A 14,719-nucleotide genomic window follows, 5' to 3' on the forward strand; every position below is an offset into this window, starting at 1 on the left:
AATAATAATAATAATAATAATAATAATAATAGAAATAATAATAATAATAATAATAATAATAGAAATAATAATAATAATAATAATAATAATAATAATAATAATAATAATAATAATAATGGAAATAATAATAATAAGAATAATGGAAATAATAATAATAATTGAAGAGAATAAATCTCAGATCGATTAGATCTTTCACAGGTAAAAGATGAAGATCAAACAAAACAAACACAATAATATTAAGAACACAGAACAGAATCAACGTTATGCTTATGATTCAAATATAGTCACGCCTCAGCAGAGCTCTATGAAGAACTTCCACTGTAGAGGCGAGCTAGGGTTTACAATCCTCAATCAGAATAATAATCAAAAGCGTTTTTACAAAGGCTGCGTGCATGCAGCTTAAATACTAAACCCTAGTGAAAACATGCACGGTTGGACAGGCCCAAACCGACAATCAAAACTGGGCTAAGGACCGAGCCCATGACGCAACACTATAAGCCCAACAATCTCCCCCTTTGCGTCAAATGAGGCGAGAGATCATTTTCTTTGAGTAGGCTTCCCAGTCTTGACAACCTTGAACAACCGAGGGATGATTGCAAGAAGTGTTTGCCGAAACTGAATGTACCATCGTAGCATGTCAGTAAACAGCTTCTTGTCGGTTGCAGAATTCTGATTGCACTTGTGGATAATCTCCAAAATATGCTCCAAGCAAGCAGTTGAGAATAAGTGCTTATCACACAGAGCGAAGATACACTTTTGCTTTTCGCCTCTGAGGAACATCACTGTGTGAGACTGGGGATCAATTCTACCCTTGACCATAACATTTACATCGCCCATTCTACCAGAAGGTTTTATCGTTGGACGCTTGTGAATGGCAGAGGCGACCTCTTGGTCCATTTTCGCTACTTCGTGAATGTAGCATACAAGAATTCGCTTGATATGGTCTATGATCAGCTGATACTCCTGAGGATTGGACAGCAAAATGTTGTTGAGGAGTATCCAGTCGTGTGGGTTAAGGTTCGGTAGATCAGCCAGGGAAAAGTTGTGAACTGAGCCTTCAGAGCCTCGAGTCACTTTGAATTTCACATTAGCAAACTTCCCTGCTGAGTAAGGCTTCAACACCTTGACAGTAGTAATTTTCTGTAAGCTCCATGTCAGGTACTGTGGTTGAGCAAATTCCAGATAGAACTCCAAAAGATCCCGATCAACCTTCGGGTCTGGAGAGGGAATAGGCACAGTAGAGTTGAAGCAGTGAAAAATGAATGCCTTTCACGTGATAGGCATGTCAAACTGTACATCCTTGGAGTTTTCAAGCCCAAACGACATCACAGGCTCAAGCCAAAGTGTACTTGGTTCGTCAATAGCACACCTTTGGAGCGAATCAAGAGTCCACTCAGGAAAAATGGACTTCTTCTTTTACAGGAGCTCTTTTTCTTTCAGCTCTTTTTCAAGCTCAAGCGATTCCTTCCTAAGCTTTTCTTCAAGCTCTTTATCAGATGTCTTTGTTTTCTGAAAAGGATTAGAGGGATCTGCTTGAAAATTATCTTCAATGTCATCATCATCAATTTCGTCATCTTCTCCAATTTTCTTCTTCTTTTTATCCCTTTTGCTGCCCGAAGCTACATTATCCTTCGGTGCAGCAGTTGACTTAGGTTCGGGAGGAGGTTGAGTTTGGTCCTTTTCCTTTTCCTTTTCCTTTTCTTTCCCTTCTTCTCCCCCTTGTTTCGGCTGAACAGGGGTCACCGAAACACCCTCAATACGACTTAGGATGTCCAGTGCTGGCCTAAGTTTCTCAGCCAAGTGTCTTCGGATAGTAATGGAGAGAATGGGATCATAGGCTTCAATAATGTGAAGCAAAATGGAATGAACGTCACCAACTGAGCTTCGTATTACCTCCCTCTCAGACTTCAAATCGTTGAGTTCAGCTGTGGCAGTGCGAAGCTTGAGGTTCGCTTGTCGAGTTCATCCATGATGCGATTTTCCACAGCAAGTTCTGTTTCCAACTGAGTTAGACGCTCATTCACCTGTGAATGAAGACGTGTGTTAGCACTTTCAATGGCCTTTCGAGCACCCTCAAGATTAGCCCTTTCGGTTTCAAGAGAACTCTGGAGAGTCGCAACCGAGTCATTGACTGTTTTGGCGTTCTTTTGAGCAGCAGCCTGAAAAGAATCTAAGAATAATTGAGCTTCAGAAATTAGTTTTTCGACTTTTTCGGTCGCATCTTTGCATTCTTTGGTGGAAGCCTCAACAGCAAGGGAGGCTTTCTGGCATTGGGAAGTGGATGCGTCAATAGCTTTAGCTGCAGCGGTAAGGGAGGCACTTTGTTCTTGAACCACTAAGGATAACAATGCCTTGAGAGCAGCATCTGAATAAGCCCCAGAGGAAGAGGAGGAAAGCAGCTGATCAAGTTTGTTGTTGACTGCTTTGAGATGACGCTTGGTAACAGGTTCATCGTCGTCTTCATCACTTTGTACACGGTAAGGACTAAAATAAGTGGAATCAAATTCCAAGTCCTCACCGCCTAGAACTGGGGTGGTGTCAGTAGATGGTGTTGGTGATTGAGGTTCGGTTGTTAGTGGAGGTTCGGTGGTAACAGGGGGTTCGGTTGTGAATGTAGTTTCAGGTGCTGAAGAACGAGCCCCCGTAGCAGATACGTTGGTTCGAACTCCAGTAGTGGTGGTAGTAGTGGAATCGGTGAAGATAGGTGTAGGAATGGGAATAGTGGAGGAAGGTTGAGATGTAATCACAGGAAAAATGGGAGGGATGGAGATAGGTACCGAAACTGGTGGAGGAGAGGGAGCATGGGACCGAAAGAGTACCTCTGGTGTGGGCGAACGTGGTGGAGTATTACCACGAACCGAAACCTCATCCTTTGAACTCTCACCTTCAGATTCACTTGGTGGAGTTGGTGGTTGAGTAGGAGGAACATACTCTGAATCAGAATCACTGGATGATTGGAGAATTAACCGGCGAGCAGGTTTCTTAACTTTCTTCGCTTTCGGCTGGGCTGGAGCTACTTTTTCCAACTTTCGCTTCCGAAGGGTTTGAACTTTGGAGACTTGGCCCCCCTTATCCCCCTTTTTCACTTCTGGCTTTTTGCCTCTTTTCGCAGGCATGTCTGCTTCTTCGATTGATGTTATCATTTCGGCCGTGAGTTCCCTTGGACCAGAGGAGGGAAGCTTCTTGTACTCCTGAATAATTTTGCTTGTAGGAGGCACAGAAGCATACATCGACTCAGGAATGGAGCCAATGAAAATGAATTTTGAGGCATGAGTAATGATGATGTTGGTAGTGTGAAAAGTGGTAATGGTAGAAAGCATGGAGTCTGCCATAATCGGAACATGAAACCGATCCATGATCCACTGAGTAACAACAGTCCAAAAACGAGCACAGGAAATCTCAGTGTTCCGGGATGAAGATGATAAACTTTGAATAAGTTGATGCCATAAAACCGTGCCAAAGTCTAGATTGAGACCGTGATACACCCCATAAAGAATAGTCATGAAGAACTTACTTGCACCATCGGAACCAGCACTTCTTTCAGAAAGTCCTTTGAAGAGCAGTGTGAAGAGGCCATTCCATGGAGGAGGAAGGCAGGACTTTTTGAACCTTGTCACAGTTGTTAGGGTTTCAGTGTAACCCATGTTGTAGAACATTGAGAAGAGTTGGCCAGTGGTAATAGAATCAGGGTTCACCATGGACTCTTCGTTTGCAAGCTCTAGAAGAGTACAGAAACGATTCTCTGAGATTGAAGCCTTTTGATTGAGAATATCGAAGAAAATTTTGTCTGCCCCTTTGTCATATGTTGCAGATGAGTAGAATTGAGAGAGACAAGACATCGGAACAACTTCAACGGTTGTTAGGGCTTTGGCGAGTGGGGAATACTTCAGACATTCCACCACTTGATACATGTACGTATCATACAGAAAAGGAGAGAGATTGATCAGTAGGTTCTGATTAGGCTTGATGGCAAGAAGAGTGGAGCGTGCAGAAGTTTCTTGAACAGATGATGATTCTGCCATTGTAGAAGCTTGGAGAAGAAGATGAACAGTAAGATGAATCGCCTTTGTTTTTTGAGAGAGTTTTGGAGGTGATAAAAGGTGAAAGATCAGCGTGCCAAAACCTTTTATACGTACAAGTAGGAGAGAGACAAATCCGGCTGATATTTTGGATTTATTTGAAACGACCCTGATTTGACGGATGAACAATTGGCATACCCGATGATGACGCAGGAAAGAGAAAGGACGTTTCCTTTTTACACGCCAGTCCATAAAAAGTGCTTTTTCAAACCGTCGAAACGATTGGATAATGCGGAGTCAGCCTTAACGTTATCCCAATCGTCACCCCATATTTCACATGAATCGTCATTGCCTTTTAACTTTATCGAGCATTGAAATACTTGATGAAACGAAGCCAGAATAATTAGAGCACCATGAATAGAACCAGATTTTGGAAAATCAAAAGATTTTCGTGCATAGAGTGTAAATAATAAAGAAATAAAGCAAACTTTTTGTGATAAGTGGTGATGTCTTAAAAAGACATAAAGCAACTGATTCTGGGCATGAATCTCTTCCTTCAAAGTCAAGAGAGACATTAAAGTGCTTGTGTGGCTTCCCATTAAATAACGATCAAATACTTGTTAAGAATTATTGAAAGGCATCTTTTAAATTTAAAGCTTATAACGGGTGATCGTCGCTTCAATTCATGAATTCGAGACTTGATATAAGACCGAAACAGAATGAAGTACTTGTGGGGCCAATGTAGCCTTTTAAACAAGTAGGTAGGAAACATATTCAGTGACTTGGTGAAAATTATAGTCGGAAATCTCAAAAAAATAACTGGATCCTTGGGGAAGAAAGATTCTTGGTAATAGAATTTTTCAGAAGAATCACTCAAAATAAAAGAGATTTCATTTATAATATATAGGTCATGTACCGTCAATTCGTTAATGGTATTGAATGGTGGGTTTCACTTAGTACGTAGTGACACGAAACTAAGATCATTAACACAGATTTTGTATAACCATAAACCTCAGTGGTTATTGCTGAGAGTCTTAAGGGTTACAATATGTGAAACGAATCAGTGATGGAGAAAAATAAGGTGGGTAATAGAACCGAAAGTGCCTCTGCTAGAACAGATTGAGAAAGCAGAAAAACTCTTAACTCAATTTGAGAAGAGTATGGCAGCGCATGATTAGAGTAAATGTGATAGCCGGATTGGTGAGACAAGATTTGTATGTATCAAGTCATTAAGGCTTTACTCAGAATCGTTCGAGGCTTTGGTCAACATACAACAGCATGCTTCTAGGGACACTTAACTAGTACACAGTTGAGATTAATACCTGTTGGAGCCTTATCAGTGAGAGTAACATTTATACAAGAGAAAGCATCAAAAAAATATTTTTGTATTTTGTGAAAATTTTAATTAAAACGAAAGAAAAAAAACAATATTTTTGGATTTTATGAAAAAAAAAACAATATTTTTGGATTTTAAAATAGTATACAAAAGAATACAATGAAAACGCCTTGAAATGAAAAAGAAGCGAACGAGTTCAGATAGACCAAACCCGAAATAGACCGAACCCGAAATAGACCGAACGCTCGGTTCATTTCAGTTCATGGTCGAGCCGAACCCGAAATAGACCGAACCCGAAATAGACCGAACACTCGGTTCATTTCGGTTCACTCTATTTCGCTTCTTACCTTTATTGAAGCGAAGGCGATTTTGGTACTGATTCTGATTCCATCATTCCTAGGCCTTGCAAAATCTTGTTGAAGCTTGCTTCAGGAAGAGCCTTAGTGAATATATCTGCCAGTTGATCAGTTGTCCTTACGAAGTGAATTTCTACATTGCCATCTTCCACGTGATCTTTGATGAAGTGATACCTCAGTACGATATGTTTAGTCTTTGAATGTTGCACTGGGTTGTGACAGATTCTAATTGCACTGTCAGAGTCGCAATATAGTGGGATTTTCTTCATGTTCAGCCCATAATCTCTAAGCTGACTTTGTATCCATACAACTTGAGATGTGCATGATGCTGCAGCGATGTATTCAGCTTCTGCAGTGGAAAGAGAAACACATGTTTGTTTCTTCGATTGCCAACTAACCAATTTACCGTCTAGAAATTGGCATCCTCCACTGGTGCTTTTACGATCTAATCCACAGCCACCTAAGTCAGCATATGAGAACGCTTGAACAAAGAATCCTGAGTTGGCTGGATACCACAGACCGAGAGAGGAGGTTCGCTTCAGATAGCGAAAGATGTTTTTCACAGCTTGCAAATGAGGTTCGCGTGGGTTAGCTTGGAATCTGGCACAATAGCAAACTGAGAACATGATGTCAGGCCTACTGGCTGTGAGATACATAAGTGAGCCAATCATTTGTCGATAAAGCGTCATGTCAGCGGCTGGTTTCTCTAATGAAGGTGTAAGCTTTGTCCCAAAAGCCATTGGAACTTTAACTCTAGAATCTCCCATCATACCAAACTTAGCAAGTAGTGTCTTGGTGTATGCCTCCTGATTAATAAAAATGCCTTCGGGTCCCTGTCTAATGTTTAAGCCAAGGAAAAAGTTAATTGGACCCATTGAGCTCATCTCAAATTTAGTTTCCATCAACTTCCTGAATTCAGCTGTTAAGCTGGGATTCGTGGAGCCGAAGATGATATCATCAACGTAAATTTGGACTATCAAAAGGTGGTTACCTTCTCTCTTACGAAAGAAGGTTGGGTCAACCGAACCTTGTTTGAATTTAGACATTTTTAGAAATTGAGTGAGAGTTTCATACCATGCTCTGGGAGCCTGTTTTAGGCCATATACCGCTTTGTCAAGAATATAACAGTGATATGGATGCTCCTCGTTTACGAAGCCTGGCGGTTGCTCAACGTACACCGTTTCTTCAAGTTCGCCGTTGAGAAAAGCACACTTGACGTCCATCTGATAGACTTCAAAGTTTTTGTGTGCAGCATAGGCAAGAAAGATACGAACGGACTCTAATCTTGCAACTGGAGCGAAAGTCTCTTCATAATCGATACCTTCTTCTTGACAATAGCCTTTCACCACTAAGCGAGCTTTGTTACGAATTACGTTCCCTTCCTTATCCATCTTGTTTCTGAATACCCATTTGAGACCGACAACCGAAGCATCCTTTGGAGTTGGAATAAGACGCCATACTTTGTTCCTTTCAAACTCATTCAGCTCATCTTGCATGGCCTGAACGCAGTCAGAATGATCAAGTGCCGAATTAACAGTCTTCGGTTCAACTTTGGAAACAAAGGAGTTGAACATGCAAAACTCTACTTGAGAAAAGAGTGCAGCTTGTTTCGCTTTGATCTGTGATCGAGTTAACACTGTTTCTGAAGATTCTCCAATAATTTGACTATGAGGATGATCTTTGGTCCATTTAATAAGCGGTGGATAGTTTGGATCACAAGAGGGATCCAATTCTGCATTTATTTCTTCTTCCAATTCTGATAGAGTATCATCATAATTGACATGTGTACTCTCCCCCTCGAATGATGACACTAATTCTGGATCAGAATGTTCCCCTTCGTTTGGACTTTCGGTTGAGCCAGATGATTGTGACGTTGAATTCTCCCCCTGTAATGAAGGACCTTGATCGTGTTGGGAGTCGGACCCTCCCCCTGGACAGAAAGACGGTCATTTGAAGGTTCACCTTCGACTGGCCTCTCGGTTGCTTTAGGTTGATCAGCAGCCATCTTTTGAGCAGCATCATCGATGATTTGCTTTAGACTGTCAACCTTGTTATCTTTCGCCATTAATTCAGAATGAATTGCCGTTGGAGGCTCATCAAAAAGAAGCATATATTGCTCGAAAAGATTTGAAATAGGGGCTGTTACTTGACCAGTCTTTGGAAAGATTTCCTGAGTTGTACCTTCGGTTGCTTTCATCTTCTTGACATATCTATTGTCAAAAGTGACATAGTATGTTTCTTCAATCTTCTTAGAGCGCTTGTTTAAAACCCTATATGCCTTAGAATTCAGGGAGTAACCTAAGAATATTCCTTCATCAGCGTTAGCATCGAACTTATTTCGCTTCTCTTTAGAGTTGAAGACGAAGCACCTTGAACCAAACACATGGAAGAATTTCACGTTCAGTTTGCGATTGTTCAAGATCTCGTAAGGAGTGTGGGAGAATCGCTTGTTTAGATATGATCTGTTCTGAGTGTAACAAGCGGCAGCTATAGCATCAGCCCAGAAATACAGAGGCAATGAAGCGAAGCTGAGCATAGTGCGAGCTGCTTCGCACAGAGATCGGTTTCACCTTTCGACGATTCCATTCTGCTGTGGAGTATATGGGGCTGAAAAATTATGAGTTGTTCCCTTCTCAGCAAGAAAATCTTTGAAATCTTTGTTTTTGAATTCCAAGTCGTTGTCGCTTCTTACGTTACGAACAACTTTCCTTAGTTAAATTTCAACCTACTTTATGAAGAGCTTGAGCCTTGGAGTAGCCTCAGATTTTTGCTTCAAGAAAAATACCCATGTGAAGCGAGAGAAGTCGTCGACGATAACCAGAATGTACTTGTTTCCACCAATGCTTTCAATGGAAGAGGGACCACACAAATCGATGTGTAATAGCTCCAATGGTTCTATCACCTTTGTATTGATAATGGAGAGATGACTTTGTCTACTCTGCTTTCCCATTTCACAGGCTGCGCATAGATGTCCTTTGTCGAATTTGAGAACTGGAAGACCTCGAACATGATCTCCTAAAACCAGCTTGTTGATATCCTTGAAATTAAGATGAGAGAGTCGTCGATGCCATAACCAGCTTTCATCTGAATGAGCCTTCGTGAGTAAGCAAATTGCTGGTTTACCTCGAATTGGGTTGAGGTTCAAAGGGTACATTTCCCCCTTTCGCTTCGATTTCAGTAGAATGTTATTTGATTTCTTCTCAACGATTTTTGAGCCTTCATCATCAAACGATACCTTCAATCCAGTTCCAACTACCAGCTGAGATACGCTGATAAGATTGTGTTGGAGCCCTTCACCATACGCGACCTTTCTGATTGAGAAATCACAATTCGTAATCATTCCATAGCCTTTGATAGTTCTAAACGAGTTGTTGCCATACTTTACAATACCACCATCCTTGAGAGACCTAAATTCCCTCAGTTCTTCCTTCCTTCCTGTCATGTGACGCGAGCAGCCACTATCAATATACCATTCTTTGTCAAACTGATCGTCACGCATAACCTGCAGAAATTAAGCAGATTTAGGAACCCAAAGTTTCTTGGGTCCTTGTGAGCCTTTTACAGGAGAGGGAATAGTAAGAGAGATATCAACCAAATAAGTACGTTTAATTAAAGTTGTTTCGTCTTTTCTTTTTATAGTGAAAACTTTAATTTTATTTGACTTAGATTCGATAGACGTAGGATTTGAAGTGTTGACGTCTGCATTCTTTTGGAACTCTTTTGGACGTCTGTTATCTTCTGGAAAGAGCTTTCCTTTCCCCTTTAAATCTTTGGAAGAATAAGAATTGGAATGAGAAGAGTTAGGTTTAGAAGCGACATTGGATCTTCTGTTCGTTTGATTGAACTTGTAGGTTTGAGGACCGAAACCTCTCTTTCTGTTGATGTTGGGTTGAGGACCGAAACCGCTCTTTCGGTTGATGTTGGGTTGAGGACCGAAACCACTCTTTCGGTTAATGTTGGGTTGAGGACCGAAACCTCTCTTTCGGTTCCTTTCAGTCGAGGGACCGAAACTACCCTTTTGGTTCATTTCAGTTGAGGGACCGAAACTACCCTTTCGGTTCCTTTCTTGCTGCGAACCTAAGCTTTCCTTTTGGTTCCTTATCTCCTTTTGTTTTGAAGGTTTTTCATAGTGAACATAATTAGGATTTTGAGATCTCCAGAATTGCTTCCTTTCGGTAAGGTTTTTCTTGTACCTCACATTTCTTTGATGCTTTCTTTCTCTCACCTGTTTTCGGTTTCTGTGAATGTTAGCCTTTTTCTCAGAACTTTGAGTATTAACATTGCACCTAGGTGAATTGGTTTCGCTTGAAATAACCACTTGCTCATCTGAAGACTTTTTAGTCCCACTTGTGCTCGGCTCATCAAAACGAGTAGGATCATTAAGTGGTTTGGCTATATATCTGCCTCTCACTCTCCATGTGGTCTTCTGTGACAGACCTACTGTTTCATCAGCATTGTCAATAGGTGCTGACCAGAAGAATTCATCACATCCGTCAGCATTATCTTCTGCTACTATCGCCGTCAGTTCGGCTGTTTGTTGCTGAGTTACTCCATTAACCTTGTATACTTGATTTGGAGTGGATTGTACCTTTTGATACACAACCGATTTTTCTTTAAGGACTTTGGTCGTGTCTTTGGATAGTCGAGCGTATTCAACTGAATTTTCAGAAATTAGATTTTTGTGGGTTTTAGGTTCGCTCTTGACAAACTCAGAACAGTCCACCACATCCTCTATAGAGATTTCACTCAGATCATCGTCCTCATTAAGTTCAGATGCACTTTCAACATTAATTTTATTTTCTGAACTTAATTTGGCATTCAATGAGTCAAATTTCTGTACAGTTTCGGCTCTTAACTTCAATCTATCATTCTCATCTAACAGATTTTTGAGCATGTCCTTATGGTCCATGGACTTTATGTAGGATTCAATTTTGTCAAGACCGATTTTGTATGTAGGTGAGATCTCATCAGAGGATACAACACTTTCACAGATGTAAGCTTCAGCATCGATTTCATCCTCCTTTAACTCAAGGAAGGGCAAAATCATGCGATGTATCTTCTTTCCTATTTCACAATCGAGATGCAACTGTGTGATATTAAAATAAAGTCTTTTAGCAATCAAACAAAACACATTTCGTTGTTTTAACAGTTTAAGATTGTCTCTTTGCAAATAAATCGACTCATCCTTAGACCTAATCAACTCTTTTTCCTTCAGCTCAATCCACATCCTCCTTTCCTCACTCTTCGACGATACCCTGCTAATTTGATCAGTCAGGTTAGAGTTTGTGACACGGGTTTGGGAAAGACTACTACTTATACTAGAAAATTTAGATTTTAAGCTATTCAGTTCCTTTTCATAGTTAGTAACAGGTATTTTTAGAGAAGCAAGAATATTTTGTACCTTCTTGATCAACTCATCACATTCATTGATCTGTGTACTAACAGGTTTCGTAGCAAAACACCTGTCCACTCACTCCTTCTCACCTTCTATTCCTCCATCAGTTGTATATCCTCTCATCTGGGATACACCTTCGGTCACCATGAAACACCTTCCAGCAGTGTGTTCTTCTTTTACCAGCATCGCCTTGCCATGAGTGGGTTTTCTTACTTCTTCGTCCTCTGAGTCTGTGGACCATACTTCCACGCCATTGAATTCATCACGGTAGTCTGTATCCTGTATAATCAAAGCATTCATAGTTTTATTGTTAGCAGCAGACTTTCTTTTCTTGATATCCTCCAGTCGTCTCATGAGGCTCGCTTCCTCATCATCATCATCCGTCTTTTCTGCCCTCTTTTTCAGCATGCAGTCCTTGGCAAAGTGATTCTTGCCTCCACAGTAATGGCAATCAAATCCTGAGTCTCCACCAATTTTCACTTCTTTCTTGGACTCTTCTGACTTCGACGCTATCTTCGGTTCCTCCTTAACCTTTTCAGCGCTGTAACTTCCCTGCCAGTTTCGGTTCTTGTTGGCTGGGAACTTTCTTTTAATGAACTTTCTAGGATTAGACACCATCAGGGCATACTCTTCACCGGTTAGATCGTAGTCGGCAAGATCCAATTCCTCTTCTTCTTCAACAGAACTTTTTCCTTTAGAAACAAGGGCTAACGAACCCAAGCTAGAAACCACATTCGTTTCCTTAGACAGTGCACTTTCATGGGATTTCAAAATTCCCACCAGTTTCGCCAGAGAATACGATTTAAACTGTTCATGTGCTTTAACAGTAGATACGACAGCCATCCATTCAGGTCTTAGACCGTTCATGAATGTGACATTCTGTTCAATAACCTTCCTTTCGATCCCATGCTTTATCATCTTACTTAAAAGATGATTAAAGCGATCAAAAGCCTGAACCAGTTTCTCTTCGGGATTCTGTTTGAAATCACCAAATTCATAAAGCAAAAGAGTTTGAATCGAATGTTCCAGATCTGCATCAGTGGAATACAATTCTTTTAGCCTGTCCCATATCTCTTTAGCTGTAGTGCAAGAATTCACCAAACGAAACGTATCTGACTGCAATGCAAACCTAATCATTCTTAAGGCTTTAATGTTACATTTAAACTTCTCTTTCTCGTCTTGAGGAATGTCTTTCACATCACTCACAAGCTGATTGTACTCTTTTTGGGTTTTGACAATCCTTGAGGTGTTTGAATGAGCAAACGGGCCAACTGTGATAGCTTCCCAGATCAAGTACCCATTATCTTCTGAGCCAATCACATAATCTTCGAAGTGATGCGTCCAAACCTCATAATCCTGAGTGTACAAGATTGGAATCCTACTCGTTGATCCGATACTGTTGGAGATGTTAATTGGATTGGTTTGCGAATCATCCATGGACATTGTGATGAAGTTTGATCGATAACCTATTTAAGATCAGACTTGTAATTTATCGTTAGAGAAAGATCGACAATTAATGAGATACACCAATATGGAATGACGGCTCGATTAATATCAATCAATGTGGAAAAACCCTAATAACTTCTTCGACAGAAGAGATGTGTATGAATTACATAGTCTCCTGCTCTGATACCAATTGAAGAGAATAAATCTCAGATTGATTAGATCTTTCACAGGTAAAAGATGAAGATCAAACAAAACAAACACAATAATATTAAGAACACAGAACAGAATCAACGTTATGCTTATGATTCAAATATAGTCACGCCTCAGCAGAGCTCTATGAAGAACTTCCACTATAGAGGCGAGCTAGGGTTTACAATCCTCAATCAGAATAATAATCAAAAGCGTTTTTACAAAGGCTGCATGCATGCAGCTTAAATACTAAAGCCTAGTGAAAACATGCACGGTTGGACAGGCCCAAACCGGCAATCAAAACTGGGCTAAGGACCGAGCCCATGACGCAACACTATAAGCCCAACAATAATAATTATAATAATAATAGAAATAATAATAATAATAATAATAATAATAATAATAATAATAATAATAATAATAATAATAGAAATAATAATAATAATAATAATAATAATAATAATAATAATAATAATAATAATAATAATAGATTAAAGGAAAAATAGTTATTGTATAAGAATCACTAAGGGGCTATTACATTCGGATGTGGCATGCCCGGCCGGATGGTTAAGCTTGTGACACTGTATGTGGGGAACCCTAGTTCGAACCCCACCCAAGTTTTTTTAGTCCAGTTTTTTTTAGCCCCGTCTTTTTTTTTTCCTTTTAATAAAGCTTCATCTTAGGGCAAAAACGCGATTTCCTGCTCCAGTGCTCCCGACTTCTCCTCCTTTCTTCTCCCTTTTCCGCCGTCTCCTCCATTTTTCCCGTCCTCTGCTCCTCAAACGCGACCACCGCTCGTCCGGTCGATTTGCTGCCTCCATCTGCGAAGAACAATCGCCGACGCAGGGAGACGAAGTCGAAGATGCAGACGAACACGAAGTCGAAGACGCAGACGAACACATCCCCTTGTTCGACGAAGACGCATCTGCGTTCGTCGACCCTCCTTCTCCGTTTTTCCAACCGGCAGTCCTGGTCGCCGTCTCCATCTGCCCTCCCCATCTCACCGGTGCATCTGCCCTCCTAATCTCACCGCCTCCTTGCTCGATTTCTTCCCCAAGATAGGTAAAACCCTTTTTTTTATATTACTTCATGTATACACCTTTAGATGCTTAATTCATTGATAATGTTGATTTGCTTTGTTGAATGTGAGGTTTTAGATTATATTTTAGGTCGAATTTGAGGTTTTAGGTTAAATTTTGGTTGAATTTATTAAAATTCTGGTAACTAGTGAAGCTGATCATGGCTTGGTTAAATTCATTAGGTTAAAATTTTGTTGAATTTAGCTTAATTCATTGGTTAAAATTTTCATTTTTTAGAGCTGAGCAAACCACCTCGTTGTCTTTCCTTGGCCCATCCCATTGCAGAAAATTGATGTTCTGTTACTAATAGTTGTTTTTTATTTGTTACAGATGTTCTGTTATTGACCACTACACAATCTATGTTTGAAGTTCAATTAAACGGTTAGCTTTGGCCATTCTTCCTCTACTAGGTAAGTCTTGAACACATTAAGGTAAACTGACGACTCTTTGTTTAACATCCTTTTTTAGCTAGCATGTTACATGGTTTTTTTGTTCATGGCATTATTGAATACAACTTTAGAATAATTAGGGTATATATGTTTTGAAAAAGTAGTCATTAGGGGCATTCCAACTGATATTAAATTTTTGATGCCGTAGAATGACAGTAATCTATGAATAATTAATAAACAATGAATAAAAGTAGGTTGTTATTTTGGCAGGTTCTTCCTTTAGCCCGTGAGTTTTTGTAGCTGCTTCTTTGTGCTAAACTAATGTTCTTTTATTTTGAAGGTGAGTATACAATGGTTCATTATTTTTTACAATAGTTTATTATTTTTTACAATCTACCAAGCAATTTTATTATAAATTTATTGCAGGTTTATATTAACATATATTAAAGCATGCAGCAAGCATTCTATGAATCAAAGACGAGGTATATCTTAACATTCTCTTAAATAAAT

General features: G+C 40.0%; 1 long non-coding RNA gene across 2 annotated transcripts; it reads left to right on the forward strand.

The window, feature by feature from the left end:
- The first annotated feature begins 13,749 nt into the window (after window positions 1–13,749).
- Window positions 13,750–14,506, forward strand: LOC145135882 (uncharacterized). Of its 2 annotated transcripts, none has more exons than XR_013720107.1 (3): window positions 13,750–13,803; window positions 14,151–14,230; window positions 14,480–14,506. It is a non-coding gene; the product is annotated as an uncharacterized LOC145135882 (long non-coding RNA). The 2 variants fall into 2 exon arrangements; XR_013720106.1 differs by having other exon boundaries at window positions 14,151–14,251; window positions 14,480–14,500.
- The last annotated feature ends 213 nt before the right edge of the window (window positions 14,507–14,719 follow it).

This window comes from Lactuca virosa, chromosome 9 (genome assembly GCF_052849685.1).
Source record: "Lactuca virosa cultivar CGN04683 chromosome 9, Lactuca_virosa_CGN04683_v6, whole genome shotgun sequence".
Lineage (NCBI taxonomy): Eukaryota > Viridiplantae > Streptophyta > Magnoliopsida > Asterales > Asteraceae > Lactuca > Lactuca virosa.